The sequence below is a fragment of the Lontra canadensis genome, unplaced genomic scaffold (genome assembly GCF_010015895.1).
Source record: "Lontra canadensis isolate GAN:19392208 unplaced genomic scaffold, GSC_riverotter_1.0 scaffold129, whole genome shotgun sequence".
Classification (NCBI taxonomy): domain Eukaryota; kingdom Metazoa; phylum Chordata; class Mammalia; order Carnivora; family Mustelidae; genus Lontra; species Lontra canadensis.
Window position 1 is genome coordinate 1926640 of NW_022631123.1, and position 14973 is coordinate 1941612.

At 34.8% G+C, this 14973-nt stretch overlaps 1 pseudogene; it reads left to right on the forward strand.

Annotated features, from left to right (window-relative positions):
* Positions 1–3774: 3774 nt before the first annotated feature.
* Positions 3775–5355, forward strand: LOC116857915 (annotated as a pseudogene).
* Positions 5356–14973: the final 9618 nt, after the last annotated feature.

A 14973-nucleotide genomic window follows, 5' to 3' on the forward strand; every position in this document is an offset into this window, starting at 1 on the left:
AAAATCATATATATATATATATATATATATATATATATATATATATAATTTTAAGACCTCTAGGATTTTTATTTTCTAGAGTAACCAGGGACATAAAATGAGGAAACTGAGTCCTGAAGAGAGTGAGCAGAATTAGAACTCTGTCTTCTGAATGTTAAGTCAACATTCTTCTCACTATATTATGTCACCTTAAAAGTGGACAAAAAATATAATGCATATGAGGAAAGGCAGAATTTGCCCCCCACCAACTCAAGAAGTCTCTTTGGCATAAGGATTATCTTGAGTTGATTATTTCTAAGAAACTGCAAACACAGGAGAAGCTCTCAAAACCTAGTAGAAGTTAACCTTCTGTAAGAGATAAGGGAAATGCTTGCTTATTAAAAATATCTCCCTCTATGTGCTAGCTAGGAAGAAAAGGATGACCAAATCTGAAACTCTTAGCAATGGGGAAGACAACAGTTTCAATCTGCATAACAACCTTAACCTTGTTTACTGTGCTTTTCCTAGTATCCTCCAATAATGGACTCCCCACCTCCCAACCCAACATCTTTCTTTTGTCTTTAGTTGGAGATGGTATTTAAGGTGGTGGTGTGGGCTATTTCAGGGAGTTACTCAGTTTTCCTGGGATCACTTGTGTATTCAGTAGGTGTTCATGTTATTAAAGTTCTGTTTGTTTTTCTCCTGCTACTTTATCTTTTTATTACAGTGCTAGGGCTTGGGGAATGGGGCACAGGGAGAAGGGAGGGAAGGGAGACTCCTCAGCCAAGAACCTAGAAGGGTAGAGAGAAATTTATTTTACCTCCTCTACACATGCAATAATATTTTAAAATACCTTCATCCATTACTGTTCAGAATGATTTTGTCTTTTAATGTTTATATCCCGAGTTCTATCACCTTGTGGGAACAATATAAGAAGAGGTTGGAAAACGAACATATAAATGTAACAAAAATTTTTAAAAAGGTATTCTGTGATTGGCTAACAAATTCTTGTGAGTTTAAAGAAAATTGATTAATCCAGACAATTTACCCACAAGCAAAATGAAGATATCGAACTAGATGATTTCTAAGACTCTTTCCATTTTAACACTATTTAAATCAATTTACTCTTATTTTACGAAAGTTTTCCTAATGCTTTCAACATTAAATGTCATCCATCATATCCACCACGAAAATGCCCAGAACTTCATGATATGTACCTTTAGAAAAGGAAACTAACATGAACTTTTACAATTTCTTGTAAGGATCTCTCTGAAACTAGCCTAGGTTTCATTAATGGTATAGATGTGGGTTTGCAATTATGATCTCACACTTTATGTCTTCCAGTTCTTTTTTGAGATCCTAAAGAATGTGGGAGAAATCAAGGTTAATCAATCCATCAGAGATTAGTACGACAGTCAACTATAAATTATGATTCTTTTTTATGCTTCAAAGTTCCTTTCCCACCCTCAGGAATACACTATAATTTCAATGACATATTCTTTATAAACAGAATACAGAAATGAATGGGACTTGGGGAATGGATAAGAATTGGTCTTTGCAAAATAAGAGGCTCTCAAGTTGCACATTCTTATGATAATCTGCACTCAATGAATACCATTGTGGGTCTCTAGGATCCTGCAGCAGGATTTCTTCTGCTAATGTAACTAAGAATGGAATGGTATCTCATCCCTATGGTACAAGGACAAAGAGTACAAGGAACAATGTCAAAATCAGCACAACCTCCTTCAGTTTTCCCCACTGTAATACTCAAGGCTTCAACTTTACTTTATCCCCATTAATCCCCTCACTGCCAACAGATGGCCCCATCTTACAATGTTGCTATAATGACTTTTCCAGACTGTAATTTCCTCAGCTTCCTCCCTTTTTCCTCCCTGAAAATTTCTATCATCACTCATTTTATTTTCTACATTATAAAGGAAGCTGCTAGAGTTTAATAGAGGGCTCTGCTTGGGTCTATTCCTTACTAGCTAAGCAACCTTGTGCAAGTTATTTAATCTCTGATCCTCAGTTTCCTTGAAATGGGAATAACAGTATTTCTCCCATAGGACGCTGTCAGGATTGGAGATACAGTATATTTCTCTATATAAGTGTGCTTAGTAGATTGAGTGTAGTTGGCACATCATGTATACTCAATAAATGGTTATTGCAAAGTGTCTTTCCTCCGTGGCAAGTCTAATTTCTTCCATCTTTAAATGTTCCCCACTCTTGCTGGGCTTTTTAATGACTAAAGCAGGGTTCTTCTTGGGCTTACAAACGTGTTTAAATGTACCTTCTTTAGTGTATGACTTTGAGTTTTGACAAATGTATACGGTCATGAAATCACCATCATAATAAAAATAGAGATCAATTACCCTCTAACATCCTCTGTGTCCTCCCCTCACCCTCAGATAAGGGCAACCACTGATCTGTTTTCTGTTCCAATAGTTTTGCCTTTGCACATATGTCATATAACCTAACTTCTTTCATTGAACATGATACATTTGAGGTCCATCCACTTTGCAGCATGTATCAGTCATCTGTGTCTCTCAAGTTTATTCCACTGAATCAATACACTCAGTGTATTCTCTAGTTGTGTGTGTTCTCCATTCTACAGCTGAAAGGGATTTGACTTATTTCCAGTTTGGGGCAATTATAAATAACCAAGGTTGAATTTTAAGCTGTTCTTGTTGTTCAAAGTATTTGTCATTTTTATATTCAGCTATTTGAGATTGAGAAGCAGTCCCCTCTTCCATCCCTACAAATCTATGCATTCATAGATTCTATTATAGTCTCCTTTATTTCTGCTTGCCAAGTGGCAATTTCTATCTGTACTAACTTCTCATAATATCTTGCCAGACTCAGGTTATGTCAACCAAAGCTGGCTACTATCGTTTTGTTTTCTAATCTTTTCCCCCAGGACAAAAAGTTCATTAGATATATAATCAGTCATCCACACCCTTGCAAGCATCAGTTTTATGAGAAGTTTTGCTACTGCAGAGTGCAAAGAAATATTCCAACTCCAGTAATAATTTTCTTCCCACCTGCTTCCTGGCCTCCATGCCAATGTGAGGAATTTGGGAGTTTTTTAAAAGTATCTTCAAAATTCAAGATAATAATTTTTTACATTAATCAGTTTATGCTGTGGTGGCAAACTCACCAAAAAATGTAGTGACTTAACACAATAAAACTTTACTTTTCCCTCCTTCATCCTGTCCAGGGGAGGCAAGTAGGGGGAGTTCTGCTCATGTATCACTCAGACAGCGGGTCTTAAAGACTGTTATCTCAAGATGCACTTCAGTTATCACTGCAAAAGCAGGAAAGGAAATGGTGAATTGCATGTCCACATTACTTCCACCGGAAATTACACCTGCTACTTATGCTTACTTCTCTTTGGTGAAAACAAGTCACAAAGCCACATCTAACTTCAAAGATGGTGATGAAATACAGCCTTATAATGTGCCCCAAAATAGAGACCTGTAAGTATGTGAAGGACAGTACTAATGGCTATAACAGGGCCTAATTTTCCCCCAGTATTTAGTCAATTTTTCTGACACTATTTATTAAAGATTACATCCTTTGCCCAGCAAATTTACATGCTACCTTTATTATCTACTAAATTCTCATATGTAATAATTGGGTTACTGGACTCTATTCCATTTAGCTCCTTTTTGCCTCCTGTTACTGTACCTCAAGTACCATAGCTATTCAAAACCTTTTAATAGTGGTAGGGCAGGTTCCTCATCACTATTCTTCTACTTCTATTTCAAAACTTTTACCCGCCTCCCACTGCCACCCTGAGTCACTGCCTGCCAGCTCTGACCGCCTGGCTCCCCGTGTTAGCCACCGATATTTGGAGTTCTTAACAACATGGCAGACATTGACAACAAAGAACAGTCTGAACTTGATCAAGATTTGGATGATGTTGAAGAAGTAGAAGAAGAATAAACTGGCGAAGAAACAAAAATCAAAGCACGTCAGCTGACTGTTCAGATGATGCAAAATCCTCAGATTCCTGCAGCCCTTCGAGAAAGATTTGACGATCTGGTAGAAACACCAACAAGATACATTGAAAGCTTGCCTAGTGTAGTTAAAACACAAGTGAATGCTCTTGAAAATCTTCAAGTTACATGTGCATAGATAGAAGCCAAATTCTATGAGGAGGTTCATGATTGTGAGAGAAACTATGTTGTACTCTATCAGCCTCTATTTAATAAGCGATTTGAGATCACTAATGCAATTTATGAACCTACAGAAGAAGAATGTGAATGGAAACCAGATGAGGAGGATAAAATTTTGGAGCTGAAAGAAAAAGCCAAGACTGAAGACGAGAAAAAGGATGAAGAAAAAGAAGACCCCAAGGGCATTCCTGGATTCTGGTTAGCTGTTTTTTAAGAATGTTGACTTGCTCAGTGATATGGTTCAGGAACATGATGAACCTATTTTGAAGCTCTTGAAAGATAGTAAAGTGAAGTTCTCAGATGTTGGCCAGCCCGAGTTTTGTCTTAGAATTTCACTTTGAACCCAAAGAATATTTCACAAATGAAGTGTTGGAAAAGATATATAGGATGAAGTCAGACCAGATGATTCTGATCCCTTTTCTTTTGATGGACCAGAAATTATGGGTTGTACAGGGTGCCAGATAGATTGGAAAAAAGGAAAGAATATCACTTTGAAAACCATTAAGAAGAAGCAGAAACACAAGGGATGTGGGATAGTTCATACTGTGACCAAAACAGTTTCCAATGACTCTTTCTTTAATTTTTTTGCCCCTCCTGGAGTTCCTGAGGGTGGAGATCTGGATGATGCTGCTGAAGCTATCCTGCTCCAGTCTTTGAAATTTGTCACCTTTTTAAAAATTTTTTTTTTATTTTTTATTTTTAGACAGAGATCACAAGTAGGCAGAGAGAGAAGGGAGAAGCAGGCTCCCTGCTGAGCAGAGAGCCCGATGCGGGGCTGGATCCCAGGACCCTGGGATCATGACCTGAGCCGTAGGCAGAGGCTTAACCCACTGAGCCACCCAGGTGCCCCCAAATTGGTCACTTTTTACATGTGCGTATAATCCCAAGATCAGTGTTATACTTTACTGGAGACGCTATCAAAGATGATGATGATGATTATGATGAAGAAGGTGAAGAAGCAGATGAGGAAGGGGAAGAAGGAGTTGAGGAAAATGATCCAGACCATGACTCAAAGAAGGATCAAAACCCAGCGAGTGCAAGCAGCAGTGAAGCAGGATGTATGTGGCCTTGAGGATAACCTGCACTGGTCTGCCTTCTGCTTTCCTGGAAAGGATGAATTTACATCATTTGACAAGCCTATTTCAAGTTTTTTGTTGTTATTGTTTGTTTGCTTGTTTTTGTTTTTGCAGCCTAAAATAAAAATGTCAAATATAAATAAAAATCTTTTACCTGTTGTTCACACATATTTATTCTTTATAAGACTTATTTTATCAAACCTAAATACACAAGTGACATATGAATGAAAGTAATCTAAGAAATACATATCAATAAAGCTTCGATGTTCCCCTTTAAATTCCTTTCCATTCTCATACTCCTAAGAAGTAGTCTTTGATCTATATTCTGACAGGGTTTGGTTTTGTTTTGTTTTTAATACATGCACATGCGTATTTTGTAGATTTACAGTATATTGATTTGTGTGATCAATATTGCTTAACATAAATCGGATTATACTGTTCATATTGTTCTACTTTTTAAAATTTAATTTGGTTGTGGACAGGGAACATGATTTCAAGATTTCGAAAGTTGTTAAGATTTGTTTTATGACTCAACTTGATTTATTTTAATGTATGTGCCATGTGCTCTTCAGAGAAAAGTACATTCTGTAGTTTCTGGATATAGTGTTTTATAAATGTAACTTGCATCAAGTTGATTGATAGCCTTATTCAAATCTTCCATGGTGATCTATAATGATATTTGATCTACTTACTGTATCATTACTCAGAGAAGTATTGAGTTCTCCAACTTTGGGGATTTAACTGTTTCTTCCTTTAATTCTACCTATTTTTGCTTGGTATATATATTTTTAAGGACTTTATTTTTAAGTAATCTCTACACTCAGTGTCGGGCTTGAACTCACAAGCCTTAGATCGAGAGTGATATCCTCTTATCAACTGAGCAAGCCAGGTGCCCCTTGCTTGGTGTATTTTAAAATATTATTAAGTGTATTCACTTTAAGATTGTTATGTCTCTTCTCAATGAATTGACTCTTTGATGATTATAAAATGACCTTTTTATGTCTGATGATGCTCCTTGTCTTGAGGTCAGTGTTGTCTGGTATTAAATGGCATACCAGCTTTCATATGTTTAGTGTTTGTGTGGTGTATCTTTCCCAACTTCTGTGTTCTGTCTTTTGTGTGTACTGTGGATCTCTTGTTGCCAGCAAATAGTTGGGTTCTCTTTTTTATGCAGCCTGATAAACTCCGAATTCAAATTATTGATATAACTGAGACTGTCTCCATCATGATATTTACTCTCTATTTGCTCTTTGTTTCTTTGTTCTTCCTTTCTGTCTCTGTGTTAATAAAATTTTTATATCCCATATTATCTTTTCTATCAGCTATTTAGCTAATATAGCTTTGTGGAAGGTCTTTTGTTTTGTTTTGTTTTGTTTATTTTGGTTTTGGGTTACTGTCATGTTTTCTCTACAGGCTACAATATTCATCCTTAATTGATCAAAGTCTTCTTGAGTTATTATTATGTCACTTCAAAGATTATGTAAGAAACAGTGGTAAAATTTAGTATGTACTGCTCCTGTCTTTTCCAATATTGTGTCTTATATTTACTTCTACATATGTTATAAACTTCACAAAGTATTTTTTTACTTTTGTTTTAAGTGGTTTATGACTTAAAGAATTTAAGAAAATGAATAAGAGAAAGTATTTTATATTCACCTATGTATATTATATTTCCAGATTTCTTACTCCTTCTTGTATATCTGAATCCCCCTTGGATATTAATTGTCTCAGCCTGAAGACATCCCTTTAGCATCTCTTGTACAATGGCATATTCTGCTGGCAACAGGTTCTCTCAGCCTCCACTTCTCTGAAAGTATATGATTTTTTTCTTTCATTTTCAAAAGATATTTTTGCTGGATCTAAAATTCTAGGTGAAACTTCCACTTACAGTCATGATGGTCCAGATTATTTGTTGCTGTCAACTAGAAAATGGAAAAATTATGGAAAACAATCATTTTCAGATAGTGGGCAATTGGTAGTACAGGACTATGACCCCTAAGAAAAGGAAAACAAATGAGTCCTATCGTTGCTTTGGCTATCTGGCTGGAAGTTTTTGCTAGATTTTGGCACAGCGAAAGCAAACCCCTAGAGGGTACAATATTCTTACTGAATTGAGGAGACAGATTGGAGACCAATGCAGCTAGAATTTTCAAAACAAAAAGTTTCACATGGGGCGCCTGGGTGGCTCAGCGGGTTAAAGCTTCCACCTTTGGCTCAGGTCATGATCCCAGGGTCCTGGGATCGAGCCCCACATCGGGCTCTCTGCTCAGTGGGGAGCCTGCTTCCCTCCCTGCCTCTCTCTCTGCCTGTCTCTCTGCCTACTTGTGATCTCTATCTGTCAAATAAATAAATAAAATCTTTAAAAAAAATTAAAAAAAAAAAGTTTCACAGAAAAATATTTGTCAATCTACTTGAGTCCCCTTCTCCAAGGTTCAAACTCCCTCCAGATTCTATGATTTTTGTTGCCTTTGAAAAATGTTATTTCAAATGTTTTCCCCAGATTTATTATTATTATCAGCAGCGAGAGAATGGGTCTGATATTCCTTTGTTAATAGAATCCAGAACTCCAATGGTTTTGTTTTTTACCTATAATATGTCTTAGAGATCTTTTTTCATCAGTGTCCCAGATCACATCTCATTCATTTTAGGGCCTGCTAGCATTCCATAACACAAACGTAGCACAATATATTGAACCATTCTTCATAGAAAGACAATTAAGTAACTATCGGAGTTTGCTATTAGAAATAATATTACAATGAATAGACTTACAAATGTATCTTTTGCACTTGTTCAAACAATTTTATAGGTTAAAGAGTCAGAAGTAGAATTCCTGTGTCAAAAGGCCTAAACATTTAAAATTTTTAAAATAGACTTTACCAAATTAAACTTTACAATATATATTTTCCTGTTTCATTTACTCCTCAAAAATAACTTGAGAATCAACTTATCAAGTTCTACTTTAAATACCATTAGAATGTAAATTTAAATTATTCCTTATTTTATTTGTGTGTTTTACATTCATCTTAGTTTTCTCTTATATTTTTAGCCCATAGGAATTATTCTTGTTGGTGGTGCCATTTGTGGTTGGTTCTACTATTAATGAACATGGTCTTATGTTTCCAGTATAAATAAATAAAACACTAGGGAAATTTTGAAAAACACAGAAGAAAATGTTTTTAAATGAAGGGATAAAGCACTCATTTTCTTTCTTCTTAGGACATTTTCTTCCAGTCTTTTTTCATATGCACAGGTTTTGGTTTTAAACAATTTAATCATACTGTGTATAAAACATTGTAAGATATTTTTCCACTAACATTATATGAAAAGCATTTCCTCCCTTGTTAAATACACAGATGCTTTTCAATTTTGTTTATTTTAAATAACACTGTAATGATTTTGCACTGTTTGTTTATAATAATTTCCCAGAAATGGAAGTACTTGGTCAAAATTTATTGATATCTAATTAGTAAATATTGCTAAATTATTTTTCTAATATTTTTAATGGTTTGCACTCATGTTTTTAATTATCTATTCCATTACAACCTTGAAAATAATTTTGTAAATCTCTGCTAATTTCATATGTTTATTAATTCGTTAATTTTCTTCTATTGAAAATTATTAATGTCTTTCAGTTATTTTTGATCCTTACCAATACTAGTACATCTACTACATATAATCTACTAACATCCTGATCGTTGTCCCTCATTTTTTTTTGTCTCTCATTTATTAAAGGCTTCATAAAATTGCTCAAGCTTTCTTAAGTTCTGCAATTATTCTGGTTTATCTATCAATATCTATCTAATATCTTTGTCTCTCATTTTATCAACTTTCTTACTTCCAATGACTTCCATCCCCACTTCACATTTGCCATACTCTCCTGACTCACTTATCATTGCAAATGCTTCATAAAGTCATAAATTCACAATTTTTTCTAACCTTAACTTCTCTCATCCTTTCAACTTTCCTTCTTCATTATTACCATAATACTCTATCTTCATCTAATTTCTAAGTACTTAGGAATCATCAACATTCTTTGTCCATCAAAATCTATCTGTAATCTATCCATAAAACACCCTTATCTTCAGATCTGCATCAACTCCATGAAGTATTTCCATAATTCCCCTGTAGACCCCATCTCTTTGGCCCATTTGTCTTTTATTGTATATTTTCTTTAAAATTTTCTCAACCCAGTTCAATTCACCTATCCTCCTTCTCTCTAAGTTTTCCTTGATGAACACTACGGATCACTGACACCATTACAAATTCAAGATTTCCTTAGCTGGACCTTCAGAGTTTCTAAGGAGTCCTATGTATTTCCTCTAATTACCTCTACTTCCTCCAGTTGTCAACAATTACTACCATAACCTTTCTTCACTTTCTTCAACTACCAAAATACCGCTTCTAATGCTATTTTTAGAACACAGGCTCAATAAAAATTACCTCATAGAAAACAGCAGCCAGATCTTTCTCAACTTCCTGCCTCTCCATTTTTATTTTATACTCCTGTTTCTTTTTTTCCTTCTTCCCTGACACAATTAAAAAGTGATTCTCTCTCCTAACTAAAGTTTATGACCTCCATCCTTGCCTTTGTACTTTCTCTGCTCCATTAATCATGCCAACTCTCTCCTGTATCTTCTGTACCTCCAATGATCAAGAATTTTGTCAGAATTTAAATTTACTCAGGTTTCTCTCATATTAGAAAGAGATAGGGGAAAGAAGGAGGGAAGGAAGAAAAGAAGAAATGGAAGGACTTCAAAAGGGCAGAGGGAGAAAGAGAACTTCATCCAGGACTCCAATAGCTAATATGCTTAGCATATAAAAGGCTGTGATAAACATTTGTGGAATAAGTGTCGAAAAGCATTAGGTTTCAGTGTGATAAAACTGCTCATGAGCTTTACAGTGTCAAGAAAGAAAACTGTACTATCCTTCTAGAACTATAGCGATCAATCAAAATAATACCTTAAATGACATATCAAAACCACAAACTAAAAATAAAATGGTATGCATGTGTATGTTTCTTAATCACATAAATGTAATTAAAAAAAAAACAGCTTTTTCGGCAGAGAAAAAAAAGGGGAGCAAGATCCCTTATTTGAATTTTAAAGAATTCCAATATATAGATTAGTTTTCTTTCTTAATACCTTATAAACATATTATCTGTGTGATTTTATTTTTCAGGTTTCACTGGTTTAGATTAGAAAAGAAATTTTGTACTTCTCAAACCATAAAAATCTTTCACTGTGTGGCAACTTTAAGGGAAGTAATTTGCATTTAAAAATACTGTCATTAGTACATGTCAAAATAACATTTCTTCTAAAACCTATTTAAAAGTTTTAATTACTTGGTTTTACTGATTATTTAAAAGAGTTTAAGAATTTTATTCTGAAATTCAAGTGCTCAAAGTAAATATATTTTAGATTAATTTTAATATTAGAAACAAGAACTATAAGCTCACAGCACGTATGAATTCTTATAAGACTTTATACTACCCATAAGAACAGAGTCCTTTAAAAATTCCAAATAGACACTAAGACCTGAAATTCATTATGTTATGCACCAGATGTCACTGTTTCTCCATGCTAGTAAAATGGACCAACAAATTTTGGCAGTTAAAAATACCCAACTTACTTTAGATTTCTATTCTTAAGTATATACCAACAGAAATGTGTAAGTGTATAAACCAAAAAATAAGACCACAAATGTTCATAGTGGCATTATTAACATTTCAAACAAGAAACTACCCAAACGTCAATCAAGAGTGGAATGGATAAATGCACTGGGAGTATACACACACACACACACACACACACACACACACACACACAATGGAATACTATACAGCCATGAGAATAAAAAACTACAACCACACACAACAAATCTCAAAAATACATTTAGCAGGAGGAGTCAGATAAAAAAAAAAAGTCTATACTGTAAGAGTCTATATATTTTATTAAGTTTAAAAACATTCAAAACTAATTTATGATTTAGAAGTCTGATTAGCAGTTACCCTTGGGGAAAATTATGACTGCAAAAGGAAAAGGGATAGTTTCTGGGGTGCTGGTAACAGTCTGTCTCTTGACTTGGATGGTGGTCATAGGGGTTTACTCAGTTTGTGATAATTTTTTGAGCTACAATTTTATGTTTCATTTGATTTTATTTATATGTGTTAAACTTCATTTCAAAGTTCAATAAAATACTCAAGTATAAAGAATTAATTGAAACTAGTTAATGTTATAACCCCCTGAAGACCTATTCAGAATACAATTCAAATTTAATTATTACATATTTTATGTAAAACTTAAGAATTCCCAAGCTTTTCCTTTCAGTTGATTTCAAATCCCTAAATACTTTGGTTCTACTCCCATGGCAGCTTCCTCCTGTAATTCAAGAGAAATTCCTTTACATGGATTCCTATTTCATCCTGCTGTGTATCCAAGGAATGCACCCTTGTTAATCAGCTCCATTTTTCACTATCTCAACAATTTCCTTTATATTGACCCTTAACCTTTAGCATGTAAACCTGTTTACATTTCTTCCATCTTCAAAAACAAGCAAGCAAACAAAAAAAATCCTCTTGCTTCTTAGCTTCCTATAGCTAGAATACCTACTGTCAGAGTAGAAAAATACTTATTCTCTACCCTCTTCTGTTCAGTATTAGGGGCTGCAAATTATTTAAACTGACAAAAGATCAACAAGAGAAAAGACCTTTTTTCCCCCTTTTCTAGGCTTTCTTGGCTTCATATCCTCATCTCCTAAGCATATCTCTTATGGCAACACATAACTTCATGAAAATTGTTCTCTCTATGTTCATAAGAATTCTTGATATTGTGAGTAATTAGCCTTTGTGTTATCCTCTAAGGCATTCCACATTACTGATAATTATTTCTTGGGTAGAACTCAGCTGTCTGGAACTTCAAAGTTCTCACCTAATAGGAAATAGAGGAGAATTTTTAGCCTTATGTAGTAAGTTAAGCTACATTCTCAGGCCTCATTTTCTTTAGCTAAAAAGTCCTGGTTTCTCAGATATCTATTGCTATTCCAGAAACCACTCCAAGATGACATCTAGGTACAGAATAAGGAGTTCCTTATTGTTTCTTCTTGGCAGTGAGGATAAATGGAGCTCCTTTAATCCCTTTAATGTACTTGTGTTATTTTGGCACTATCTCTTTTTCTGAGAATATTTCTTGTCTGTGATTACTACTCTTTTAACAACATTTGTGGTTGAAATCTGCAGGATATAAATCAGTGGGTAACAGGATGATGGGTATTAAGGAGGGCACGTTTGGTGATGAAGACTGGGTATTATATGCAACTAATGAATTGTTGAACACTACATCAAAACCTAATGATATAGTATATGCTGGCTAATTGAACATAATAAGAAAAAAAGAAAAAAAAAATCAGTGGTTTTCCATGAAGATAGTACTACCCTCTAAGGGATGTTTTGGAAATATGTGGGGAAGGGGGAGAATTAGTGTTGTTTGCAACATTGATCAGTAGATGATACCGGTATTCATTGAGTGGAAAAGGGCTGTTAGATGTTCTGCAAAACAAAACGTCCCACATTCCATTAGACTGTATAATATCCTACCAAATGTTTCCATATATAGAAAATCTCTTTATAACAATCTAACCTGAAACCAGACTTCATTTTATATATTGAAAAATATACTTCTTGCAAGTTTAACAAACACTGAATTTTCCAACAAAGCAATTACATTGAGGGAAGACTTTGCTAAGAATGTTAATTAACCATTGCAGAAATTCACAATGATATTACCAGGTATAACCTTTGATTTGGTATTAAAACGTGTTTCAGGGGCACCTGGGTGGCTCAGTGGGTTAAAGCCTCTGCCTTCTGCTCAGGTCATGATCCCAGGGTCCTGGGATCAGGCCTCGCATCGGGCTCTCTGCTCAGCAGGGAACCTACTTTCTCCTCTCTCTCTGCCTGCCTCTCTGCCTACTTGTGATCTCTGTCAAATGAATAAATAAAATCTTAAAAAAAAAAAAAAGTGTTTCATCAGTCCATATTTGTAGTTACAGCATTCACACTGATACACACAGGTGAAATATTTGTACACTTTATTATCTATTCTAGTAATTAAAGTGACGGGACATTTACATATTGAAGTACATACTAGTTTGTGAATTCCTTTCATTCCTCCTTTATATTACATTAAATATATTGATTTTTATTATTGTATAGATAGGTTATATTAACTATAAATTTAACTTTTGTATGACAAAGAGAGTATTAACAAAATATTTATTTGAAAAAATATTTGAAAATATTTGGATATAAGTTGAGAACCACTGGTATAATTTATAGAGCAACCACTTTCTGCTTGGTGAAGGCCCAGTAGAGCTCCCTGCCTGACCACTACTATCTTCTAGTTTCACAAATATTCCATAATGATGGAGAGAGGGCTTAGCAGAGACTTTCTTACTCATAAATTCTCATTTCAAAGCTTAGTTTCTGGGGTGCCTGGGTGGCTCAGTGGGTTAAGGCCTCTGCCTTCGGCTCAGGTCGTGGTCTCAGGGCCCTGGGATCGAGCCCTCCATCGGGCTCTCTGCTCGCAGGAGCCTGCTTCCCCCTCTCTCTCTCCCTGCCTGCCTCTCTGCCCACTTCTGGTCTCTGTCTTTCAAATAAATAAATAAAGTCTAAAAAAAAAAAAAAAAAAAAGTTTGGTTTCTTCAGTACCCCTAATTATGTTGGCTTGTCCAGTGCCTGAGCTGTGTCCTAAGGAAGTATTTGCAATAATCCCAATCATTTTTATCTCTTGCTGTGTTCTTTCCTACCACAAATCATGCTTTTATAGAGACTAAACTCAGTCTAACTTAGGTATTTAAACTATCCAACTACTAAGAAAAGGAGACAAGTTTGCCATGGATAAATAGATAAAATAAAATTGTTCTTAATGGTGGTAGTTGTGTGACAATAATTATCAGTTCAAGGCACAGGTCTAAAACTTTGATGTATTCCCTTAGTTTATCCCTGTTATGAGGGAAATACAAATTATCATATTCATTTTACAGCTGAGGAAATTTAGACACTGAGAAGTTAGGTATCTTGTGCAGAATTACAGAAATTATTTTTTTTTCTTTCATTAAAGAGCACTGGGAATGTGAATTCCCAGTGTCCTGTTTATGTCTAGGGAAATTCTTACCATGAAAGTCAACATTACGTAGACATCTAACACAAACAATAAATGTGGGTAGAATGAGACTACCTAAATTACAGGTCAGCATCAAATGTGGCAAAGTCTACTGTTAAATTAAATGGGAGCATAAGATGTCCTTGGCATTTTCAAATCCAGTTTCTGTTTTTGCTTGTTGATTTTTTTTTTCTTTGCAGAATTTCTGTTTAACAGCCAGGATGAAAGGATGTCTCATAGTATAAGCATCCATTTCCAGATGCAAAGAATCTGAGCAGAGGAGCTTCAGTAGCCCTGGGAATGGCTTCAGAAAGTCTTTTTCTCTTTCATCTCTAGATGGGAATCCAGAAAGGAGTTTAGTAGAAAACTACAGCCTTAACCACACAGGGTGACTATCCAGTTAACTACTTCCATCATTAAGATTTTTGAAAACTTATACTGCTTTCAGACAACCACTTTTTCTCAGTATTACCACCTTTTTTAAAAATCCAAAACTATTTTAAATAAATTTTCTACATGAAAGGATAATCTTGATGCTATGGTTTCAGGCAAAGACACACCAACTTATTTATCACAATATTTTCT